The sequence below is a fragment of the Gorilla gorilla genome, chromosome X (genome assembly GCF_029281585.2).
Source record: "Gorilla gorilla gorilla isolate KB3781 chromosome X, NHGRI_mGorGor1-v2.1_pri, whole genome shotgun sequence".
In the NCBI taxonomy this organism is placed as follows: domain Eukaryota; kingdom Metazoa; phylum Chordata; class Mammalia; order Primates; family Hominidae; genus Gorilla; species Gorilla gorilla.
In genome coordinates this window covers 2,723,811-2,736,105 of record NC_073247.2, presented here as the reverse complement: position 1 = coordinate 2,736,105, position 12,295 = coordinate 2,723,811, and positions in this window count along the sequence as shown.

The following is a 12,295-nucleotide window of genomic DNA, read 5'->3' as shown; positions in this document are numbered from 1 at the left end:
GGCAGATAGCGGTGTAGATATTTCAATGTTTAAACAGATAGCGTTGTAGATATTTCCATGTTCCTACAGAGGGCGGTGTAGATATTTACATGTTTATAGAGATGTCGGTTTAGACATTTCCACGTTCATACAGATGGCGGTGTAGATATTTCCATGTTCATACAGATAGCGGTGTAGATATTTCCATCTTTATACACATAATGGTGTAGATATTTCCATGTTTACACAGATAGCGGTGTAGATATTTCCAAGTTTACACAGATAGCGGTGTAGATATTTCCATGTTTATACAGATAGCGGTGTAGATATTTCCATGTGTATACAGATAACTGTGTAGATATTTACATGTTCCTACAGATGGCTGTGTAGATATTTCCAAGTTTATACAGAAAGCGGTGTAGATATTTCCATGTTTATAGGGATAACGGTGTAGATATTTCCATGTTCCCACAGTTGTTTTTTTAGATATTTCCATGTTTACAAGATTGTGGTGTAGATATTTCCAAGTTTATGCAGATAGCGGTGAAGATATTTCCACTTTTATGCAGATAGCGGTGTAGATATTTCCATGTTTATACAGAAAGCGGTGTAGATATTTCTATGTTCCAACACATAGCGCTGTAGATATTTCCATGTTTATAGAGTTGGCGGTTAAGACATTTCCATGTTCATACAGATGGCGGTGTAGATATTTCCATGTTTTTACAGATAGCAGTGTAGATATTTCCATCTTTATACACATAACGGTGTAGATATTTCCATGTTTATACAGATGGCGGTGTAGATATTTCCATACCCATACAGATGGCGGTGTAGATATTTCCACGTTTATAGATATAGCGGTGTAGGTATTTCCATGTTTACACAGACAGCGGTGTAGATATTTCCATGTTTACACAGATAGTGGTGTAGATATTTCCATGTTTATAGAGATAGCGGTGTAGTTATTTCCATGTTTATAGAGATATCAGTGTAGATATTTCCAGGTTTATACTGAGCGTAGTGCAGATATTTCCATGTTTATATAGATGGCTGTGTGGATATTTCCATGTTTATAGAGATAGCGGTGTAGATATATCCATGTTTACACAGATAGCGGTGTAGATATTTCCATGTTTACACAGATAGAGGTGTAGACATTTCCATGTTCATACAGATAGCGGTGTAGATAATTCCATGTGTATACAGATAACGGTGTAGATATTTACATATTCCTACAGATGGCTGTGTAGATATTTCCATGTTTGTACAGATAGCGGTGTAGATATTTCCATGTTTACACAGATAGCGGTGTAGTTATTTCCATGTTTACACAGATAGCGGTGTAGATATTTCCAGGTTTACACAGATAGCGGTGTAGATATTTCCATGTTTATACAGATAGCGGTGTAGATATTTCCATGTCTATACAGATAGCAGTGTGGATATTTCCATGTTCATACAGATAGCGGTGTAGATATTTCCATGTTCATACAGATAGTGGTGTAGATATTTCCATGTTCATACAGATATAGGGTCTGATATTTCCATGTTCATACAGAAAGCGGTGCTGATATTTCCATGTTTATACAGGTAGCGGTGTAGATATTTCCATGTTTATACAGATAACGGTGTAGATATTTCCATGTTTATACAGATAGCGGTGCAGATATCTCCATCTTAATACAGATGGCAGTGTAGATATTTATATGTTCATACAGATGGCCGTGCAGATATTTCCATGTTCATACAGATGGCGGTGTAGATATTTCCATGTTCATACAGATAGCGGTGTAGTTATCTCCATGTGCAAAGAGATAGCTGTGTAGATATTTACATGTATATGCAGATAGCTGTGTAGATATTTCCATTTTCATGCAGATAGCGGTATAGATATTTCCATGTTCAAACAGATAGCGGTGTATATATTTCCATGTTCATACAGATAGCGGTGTAGATATTTCCATGTTTATACAGATAGCGGTGAAGATGTATGCATGTTTACACAGATAGCGGTGTAGATATTTCCATGTTCATACAGATAGCGGTGTAGATATTTCCATGTTCATCCAGATGGCTGTGTAGAGATATCCATGTTCATACAGATAGCGGTGTAGATATTTCCATGTTCATACAGATAGCGGTGTAGATATTTCCATGTTCATACAGATAGCGGTGTAGATATTTCCATGTTCATACAGATAGCGGTGTAGATATTTCCATGTTCATACAGATAGCGGTGCTATTTCCATGTTTATACAGGTAGCGGTGTGGATATTTCCATGTTTATACAGATAGCGGTGTGGATATTTCCATGTTTATACAGATAGCGGTGTAGATATTTCCAGGTTTATACAGATAGCGGTGTAGATATCTCCATCTTAATATGGATGGCGGTGTAGATATTTATATGTTCATACAGATGGCGGATCAGATATTTCCATGTTTATACAGATAGCGGTGTAGATATTTCCAGGTTTATACAGATAGCGGTGTAGATATCTCCATCTTAATACGGATGGCGGTGTAGATATTTATATGTTCATACAGATGGCGGTGCAGATATTTCCATGTTCATACAGATGGCGGTGTAGCTATTTCCATGTTCATACAGATAGCGGTGTAGCTATTTCCATGTTCATGCAGATAGCGGTGTAGATGTTTCCATGTTCATCCATATGGCTGTGTAGATATATCCATGTTCATACAGATGGCGGTGAAGATATTTCCATGTTCATACAGATAGCGGTGTAGATATTTTCATGTTCCTACAGTTGGTGGTGTAGATATTTCCATGTGTACACAGATAGCGGTGTAGTTATTTACAAGTTTATGCAGATAGCGGTGTAGATATTTCCAGTTTTAGGCAGATAGCAGTGTAGATATTTCAATGTTTAAACAGATAGCGTTGTAGATATTTCCATGTTCCTACAGAGGGCGGTGTAGATATTTACATGTTTATAGAGATGGCGGTTTAGACATTTCCACGTTCATAAAGATGGCGGTGTAGATATTTCCATGTTTATACAGATAACGGTGTAGATATTTCCATCTTTATACACATAATGGTGTAGATCTTTCCATGTTTTTAGAGATAGCGGTGTAGATATTTCCATGTTTATACAGATGACTCTGTACATATTTCCATGTTTACAGAGATAGCGGTGTAGATATTTCCATGTTTACAGAGATATCGGTGTAGATATTTCCATGTTTACACAGATAGCGGTGTAGATATTTGCATGTATATAGAGATAGTGGTGTAGATATTTCCATGTTTACGCAGATAGCATTGTAGATATTTCCAAGTTTATACAGATAGCGGTGTAGATAATTCCATGTGTACACAGATAACGGTGTAGATATTTCCATGTTTATACAGATGGCGGTGTAGATATTTCCATACCCATACAGATGGCGGTGTAGATATTTCCATGTTAATAGATCTAGCGGTGTAGGTATTTCCATGTTTACACAGAAAGCGGTGTAGATATTTCCATGTTTACACAGATAGCGGTGTAGATATTTCCATGTTTATAGAGATAGCGGTGTAGATGTTTCCATGTTTATAGAGATATCAGTGTAGATATTTCCAGTTTTATACATAGCGTAGTGTAGATATTTCCATGTTTATATGGATGGCTGTGTGGATATTTCCATGTTTATAGAGATAGCGGTGTAGATATCTCCATGTTTACACAGATAGCTTTGTAGATATTTCCATGTTTACACAGATAGCGGTGTAGATATTTCCATGTTCATCCAGATGGCTGTGTAGAGATATCCATGTTCATACAGATAGCGGTGTAGATATTTCCATGTTCATACAGATAGCGGTGTAGATATTTCCATGTTCATACAGATAGCGGTGTAGTTATCTCCATGTGCAAAGAGATAGCTGTGTAGATATTTACATGTATATGCAGATAGCTGTGTAGATATTTCCATTTTCATGCAGATAGCGGTATAGATATTTCCATGTTCAAACAGATAGCGGTGTATATATTTCCATGTTCATACAGATAGCGGTGTAGATATTTCCATGTTTATAGATATAGCAGTGTAGGTATTTCCATTTTTACACAGACAGCGGTGTAGATATTTCCATGTTTACACAGATAGCGGTGTAGATATTTCCATGTTTATAGAGATAGCGGTGTAGATATTTCCAGGTTTATACAGAGCGTAGTGCAGATATTTCCATGTTTATATAGATGGCTGTGTGGATATTTCCATGTTTATAGAGATAGCGGTTTAGATATCTCCATGTTTACACAGATAGCGGTGTAGATATTTCCATGTTTACACAGATAGAGGTGTAGACATTTCCATGTTCATACAGATAGCGGTGTAGATAATTCCATGTGTATACAGATAACGGTGTAGATATTTACATATTACTACAGAGGGCTGTGTAGATATTTCCATGTTTGTACAGATAGCGGTGTAGATATTTCCATGTTTACACAGATAGCGGTGTAGATATTTCCATGTTTACACAGATAACGGTGTAGATATTTCCATGTTTATACAGATAGCGGTGTAGATATTTCCATGTCTATACAGATAGCAGTGTGGATATTTCCATGTTCATACAGATAGCGGTGTAGATATTTCCATGTTCATACAGATAGTTCTGTAGATATTTCCATGTTCATACAGATAGAGGGGCTGATATTTCCATTTTCACAGAAAGCGGTGCTGATATTTCCATGTTTATACAGGTAGCGGTGTAGATATTTCCATGTTTATACAGATAGCGGTGTAGATATTTCCATGTTTATACAGATAGCGGTGCAGATATCTCCATCTTAATACAGATGGCAGTGTAGATATTTATATGTTCATACAGATGGCCGTGCAGATATTTCCATGTTCATACAGATTGCGGTGTAGATATTTCCATGTTCATACAGATAGCGGTGTAGTTATTTCCATGTGCAAAGAGATAGCTGTGTAGATATTTACATGTATATGCAGATAGCTGTGTAGATATTTCCATTTTCATGCAGATAGCGGTTTAGATATTTCCATGTTCAAACAGATAGCGGTGTATATATTTCCATGTTCATACAGATAGCGGTGTAGATATTTCCATGTTTATACAGATAGCGGTGAAGATGTATGCATGTTTACACAGATAGCGGTGTAGATATTTCCATGTTCATACAGATAGCGGTGTAGATTTTTCCATGTTCATCCAGATGCCTGTGTAGATATATCCATGTTCATACAGATAGCGGTGTAGCTATTTCCATGTTCCTACAGATAGCGGTGTAGATATTTCCATGTTCGTACAGATAGCGGTGTAGATATTTCCATGTTCATACAGATAGTGGTGTAGATATTTCCATGTTTATACAGATTGCGGTGTGGATATTTCCATGTTTATACAGATAGCGGTGTAGATATTTCCAGGTTTATACAGATAGCGGTGTAGATATCTCCATCTTAATACGGATGGCGGTGTAGATATTTACATGTTCATACAGATGGCGGTGCAGATATTTCCATGTTCATACAGATGGCGGTGTAGCTATTTCCATGTTCATACAGATAGCGGTGTAGCTATTTCCATGTTCATGCAGATAGCGGTGTAGATGTTTCCATGTTCATCCATATGGCTGTGTAGATATATCCATGTTCATACAGATGGCGGTGAAGATATTTCCATGTTCATACAGATAGCGGTGTAGATATTTTCATGTTCCTACAGTTGGTGGTGTAGATATTTCCATGTGTACACAGATAGCGGTGTAGTTATTTACAAGTTTATGCAGATAGCGGTGTAGATATTTCCAGTTTTAGGCAGATAGCAGTGTAGATATTTCAATGTTTAAACAGATAGCGTTGTAGATATTTCCATGTTCCTACAGAGGACGGTGTAGATATTTACATGTTTATAGAGATGGCGGTTTAGACATTTCCACGTTCATACAGATGGCGGTGTAGATATTTCCATGTTTATACAGATAACGGTGTAGATATTTCCGTCTTTATACACATAATGGTGTAGATCTTTCCATGTTTTTAGAGATAGCGGTGTAGATATTTCCATGTTTACACAGATAGCGGTGTAGATATTTCCATGTTTATACAGATGACTCTGTACATATTTCCATGTTTACAGAGATAGCTGTGTAGATATTTCCATGTTTACAGAGATATCGGTGTAGATATTTCCATGTTTACACAGATAGCGGTGTAGATATTTGCATGTATATAGAGATAGTGGTGTAGATATTTCCATGTTTACGCAGATAGCATTGTAGATATTTCCAAGTTTATACAGATAGCGGTGTAGATAATTCCATGTGTACACAGATAACGGTGTAGATATTTCCATGTTTATACAGATGGCGGTGTAGATATTTCCATACCCATACAGATGGCGGTGTAGATATTTCCATGTTAATAGATCTAGCGGTGTAGGTATTTCCATGTTTACACAGAAAGCGGTGTAGATATTTCCATGTTTACACAGATAGCGGTGTAGATATTTCCATGTTTATAGAGATAGCGGTGTAGATGTTTCCATGTTTATAGAGATATCAGTGTAGATATTTCCAGTTTTATACATAGCGTAGTGTAGATATTTCCATGTTTATATGGATGGCTGTGTGGATATTTCCATGTTTATAGAGATAGCGGTGTAGATATCTCCATGTTTACACAGATAGCGGTGTAGATATTTCCATGTTTACACAGATAGCGGTGTAGATATTTCCATGTTCATACAGATAGCGGTGTAGATAATTCCATGTGTATAGAGATAACGGTGTAGATATTTACATATTCCTACAGATGGCTGTGTAGATATTTCCATGTTTGTACAGATAGCGGTGTAGATATTTCCATGTTTACACAGATAGTGGTGTAGATATTTCCATGTTTACACAGATAGCGGTGTAGATATTTCCATGTTTATACAGATAGCGGTGTAGATATTTCCATGTTTATAGAGATAGCGGTGTAGATATTTCCATGTTTATACAGATAGCGGTGTAGATATTTCCATGTTTATACAGATAGCGTTGTTGATATTTCCATGTTTATAGAGAGAGCAGTGTAGATATTTCCATGTTTATACAGATGGCGATGTAGATATTTCCATGTTCATACAGATGGCGGTGAAGATATTTCCATGTTTATAGAGATAGCGGTGTAGATACTTCCATGTTTACACAGATAGCGGTGTAGATATTCCCATGTTTACACAGATAGCGGTGTAGATATTTCCATGTTTATACAGATAGCGGTGTAGATATTTCAATGTTTATAGAGTTGGCGGTGTATTTTCATGTTCAAACAGATGTCGGTGTAGATATTTCCATGTTTATATCGATGGCAGTGTAGATATTTCCATGTTCATACAGATGACGGTGAACATATTTCCATGTTTATACACATAACGGTGAAGATATTTCCAAGTTTTAAGAGATGGCGGTGTAGATATTTCCATGTTTACACAGATTGCGGTGTAGATATTTCCATGTTTACACAGATAGCGGTGTAGATATTTCCATGTTTATACAGATAGCGGTGTAGATATTTCCATGTGTATACAGATAACTTTGTAGATATTTACATGTTCCTACAGATGGCTGCGTAGATATTTCCATGTTTATACAGATAGCGGTGTAGATATTTACGTCTTTATACACATAATGGTGTAGATCTTTCCATGTTTTCAGAGATAGCGGTGTAGATCTTTCCATGTTTACACTGATAGCGGTGTAGATATTTCCATGTTTATACAGATAGCAGTGTAGATATTTCCATGTTTATAGAGATAGTGGTGTAGATATTTACATGTTCCTACAGATGGCTGTGTAGATATTTCCATGTTTATACAGATAGCGGTGTAGATATGTCAATGTTTGTGGAGATAGTGGTGTAGATATTTCCATGTTCCTACAGTTGGTGGTTTAGATATTTCCATGTTTACACAGATAGCGGTGTAGGTATTTCCAAGTTTATGCAGATAGTGGTGTAGATATTTCCACTTTTAGGCAGATAGCGGTGTAGATATTTCAATGTTTAAACAGATAGCGTTGTAGATATTTCCATGTTCCTACAGAGGGCGGTGTAGATATTTACATGTTTATAGAGATGTCGGTTTAGACATTTCCACGTTCATACAGATGGCGGTGTAGATATTTCCATGTTCATACAGATAGCGGTGTAGATATTTCCATCTTTATACACATAATGGTGTAGATATTTCCATGTTTACACAGATAGCGGTGTAGATATTTCCAAGTTTACACAGATAGCGGTGTAGATATTTCCATGTTTATACAGATAGCGGTGTAGATATTTCCATGTGTATACAGATAACTGTGTAGATATTTACATGTTCCTACAGATGGCTGTGTAGATATTTCCAAGTTTATACAGAAAGCGGTGTAGATATTTCCATGTTTATAGGGATAACGGTGTAGATATTTCCATGTTCCCACAGTTGTTTTTTTAGATATTTCCATGTTTACAAGATTGTGGTGTAGATATTTCCAAGTTTATGCAGATAGCGGTGAAGATATTTCCACTTTTATGCAGATAGCGGTGTAGATATTTCCATGTTTATACAGAAAGCGGTGTAGATATTTCTATGTTCCAACACATAGCGCTGTAGATATTTCCATGTTTATAGAGTTGGCGGTTAAGACATTTCCATGTTCATACAGATGGCGGTGTAGATATTTCCATGTTTTTACAGATAGCAGTGTAGATATTTCCATCTTTATACACATAACGGTGTAGATATTTCCATGTTTATACAGATGGCGGTGTAGATATTTCCATACCCATACAGATGGCGGTGTAGATATTTCCATGTTTATAGATATAGCGGTGTAGGTATTTCCATGTTTACACAGACAGCGGTGTAGATATTTCCATGTTTACACAGATAGTGGTGTAGATATTTCCATGTTTATAGAGATAGCGGTGTAGTTATTTCCATGTTTATAGAGATATCAGTGTAGATATTTCCAGGTTTATACTGAGCGTAGTGCAGATATTTCCATGTTTATATAGATGGCTGTGTGGATATTTCCATGTTTATAGAGATAGCGGTGTAGATATATCCATGTTTACACAGATAGCGGTGTAGATATTTCCATGTTTACACAGATAGAGGTGTAGACATTTCCATGTTCATACAGATAGCGGTGTAGATAATTCCATGTGTATACAGATAACGGTGTAGATATTTACATATTCCTACAGATGGCTGTGTAGATATTTCCATGTTTGTACAGATAGCGGTGTAGATATTTCCATGTTTACACAGATAGCGGTGTAGTTATTTCCATGTTTACACAGATAGCGGTGTAGATATTTCCAGGTTTACACAGATAGCGGTGTAGATATTTCCATGTTTATACAGATAGCGGTGTAGATATTTCCATGTCTATACAGATAGCAGTGTGGATATTTCCATGTTCATACAGATAGCGGTGTAGATATTTCCATGTTCATACAGATAGTGGTGTAGATATTTCCATGTTCATACAGATATAGGGTCTGATATTTCCATGTTCATACAGAAAGCGGTGCTGATATTTCCATGTTTATACAGGTAGCGGTGTAGATATTTCCATGTTTATACAGATAACGGTGTAGATATTTCCATGTTTATACAGATAGCGGTGCAGATATCTCCATCTTAATACAGATGGCAGTGTAGATATTTATATGTTCATACAGATGGCCGTGCAGATATTTCCATGTTCATACAGATGGCGGTGTAGATATTTCCATGTTCATACAGATAGCGGTGTAGTTATCTCCATGTGCAAAGAGATAGCTGTGTAGATATTTACATGTATATGCAGATAGCTGTGTAGATATTTCCATTTTCATGCAGATAGCGGTATAGATATTTCCATGTTCAAACAGATAGCGGTGTATATATTTCCATGTTCATACAGATAGCGGTGTAGATATTTCCATGTTTATACAGATAGCGGTGAAGATGTATGCATGTTTACACAGATAGCGGTGTAGATATTTCCATGTTCATACAGATAGCGGTGTAGATATTTCCATGTTCATCCAGATGGCTGTGTAGAGATATCCATGTTCATACAGATAGCGGTGTAGATATTTCCATGTTCATACAGATAGCGGTGTAGATATTTCCATGTTCATACAGATAGCGGTGTAGATATTTCCATGTTCATACAGATAGCGGTGCTATTTCCATGTTTATACAGGTAGCGGTGTGGATATTTCCATGTTTATACAGATAGCGGTGTGGATATTTCCATGTTTATACAGATAGCGGTGTAGATATTTCCAGGTTTATACAGATAGCGGTGTAGATATCTCCATCTTAATATGGATGGCGGTGTAGATATTTATATGTTCATACAGATGGCGGATCAGATATTTCCATGTTTATACAGATAGCGGTGTAGATATTTCCAGGTTTATACAGATAGCGGTGTAGATATCTCCATCTTAATACGGATGGCGGTGTAGATATTTATATGTTCATACAGATGGCGGTGCAGATATTTCCATGTTCATACAGATGGCGGTGTAGCTATTTCCATGTTCATACAGATAGCGGTGTAGCTATTTCCATGTTCATGCAGATAGCGGTGTAGATGTTTCCATGTTCATCCATATGGCTGTGTAGATATATCCATGTTCATACAGATGGCGGTGAAGATATTTCCATGTTCATACAGATAGCGGTGTAGATATTTTCATGTTCCTACAGTTGGTGGTGTAGATATTTCCATGTGTACACAGATAGCGGTGTAGTTATTTACAAGTTTATGCAGATAGCGGTGTAGATATTTCCAGTTTTAGGCAGATAGCAGTGTAGATATTTCAATGTTTAAACAGATAGCGTTGTAGATATTTCCATGTTCCTACAGAGGGCGGTGTAGATATTTACATGTTTATAGAGATGGCGGTTTAGACATTTCCACGTTCATACAGATGGCGGTGTAGATATTTCCATGTTTATACAGATAACGGTGTAGATATTTCCGTCTTTATGCACATAATGGTGTAGATCTTTCCATGTTTTTAGAGATAGCGGTGTAGATATTTCCATGTTTACACAGATAGCGGTGTAGATATTTCCATGTTTATACAGATGACTCTGTACATATTTCCATGTTTACAGAGATAGCGGTGTAGATATTTCCATGTTTACAGAGATATCGGTGTAGATATTTCCATGTTTACACAGATAGCGGTGTAGATATTTGCATGTATATAGAGATAGTGGTGTAGATATTTCCATGTTTACGCAGATAGCATTGTAGATATTTCCAAGTTTATACAGATAGCGGTGTAGATAATTCCATGTGTACACAGATAACGGTGTAGATATTTCCATGTTTATACAGATGGCGGTGTAGATATTTCCATACCCATACAGATGGCGGTGTAGATATTTCCATGTTAATAGATCTAGCGGTGTAGGTATTTCCATGTTTACACAGAAAGCGGTGTAGATATTTCCATGTTTACACAGATAGCGGTGTAGATATTTCCATGTTTATAGAGATAGCGGTGTAGATGTTTCCATGTTTATAGAGATATCAGTGTAGATATTTCCAGTTTTATACATAGCGTAGTGTAGATATTTCCATGTTTATATGGATGGCTGTGTGGATATTTCCATGTTTATAGAGATAGCGGTGTAGATATCTCCATGTTTACACAGATAGCGGTGTAGATATTTCCATGTTTACACAGATAGCGGTGTAGATATTTCCATGTTCATACAGATAGCGGTGTAGATAATTCCATGTGTATAGAGATAACGGTGTAGATATTTACATATTCCTACAGATGGCTGTGTAGATATTTCCATGTTTGTACAGATAGCGGTGTAGATATTTCCATGTTTACACAGATAGTGGTGTAGATATTTCCATGTTTACACAGATAGCGGTGTAGATATTTCCATGTTTATACAGATAGCGGTGTAGATATTTCCATGTTTATAGAGATAGCGGTGTAGATATTTCCATGTTTATACAGATAGCGGTGTAGATATTTCCATGTTTATACAGATAGCGTTGTTGATATTTCCATGTTTATAGAGAGAGCAGTGTAGATATTTCCATGTTTATACAGATGGCGATGTAGATATTTCCATGTTCATACAGATGGCGGTGAAGATATTTCCATGTTTATAGAGATAGCGGTGTAGATACTTCCATGTTTACACAGATAGCGGTGTAGATATTCCCATGTTTACACAGATAGCGGTGTAGATATTTCCATGTTTATACAGATAGCGGTGTAGATATTTCAATGTTTATAGAGTTGGCGGTGTATTTTC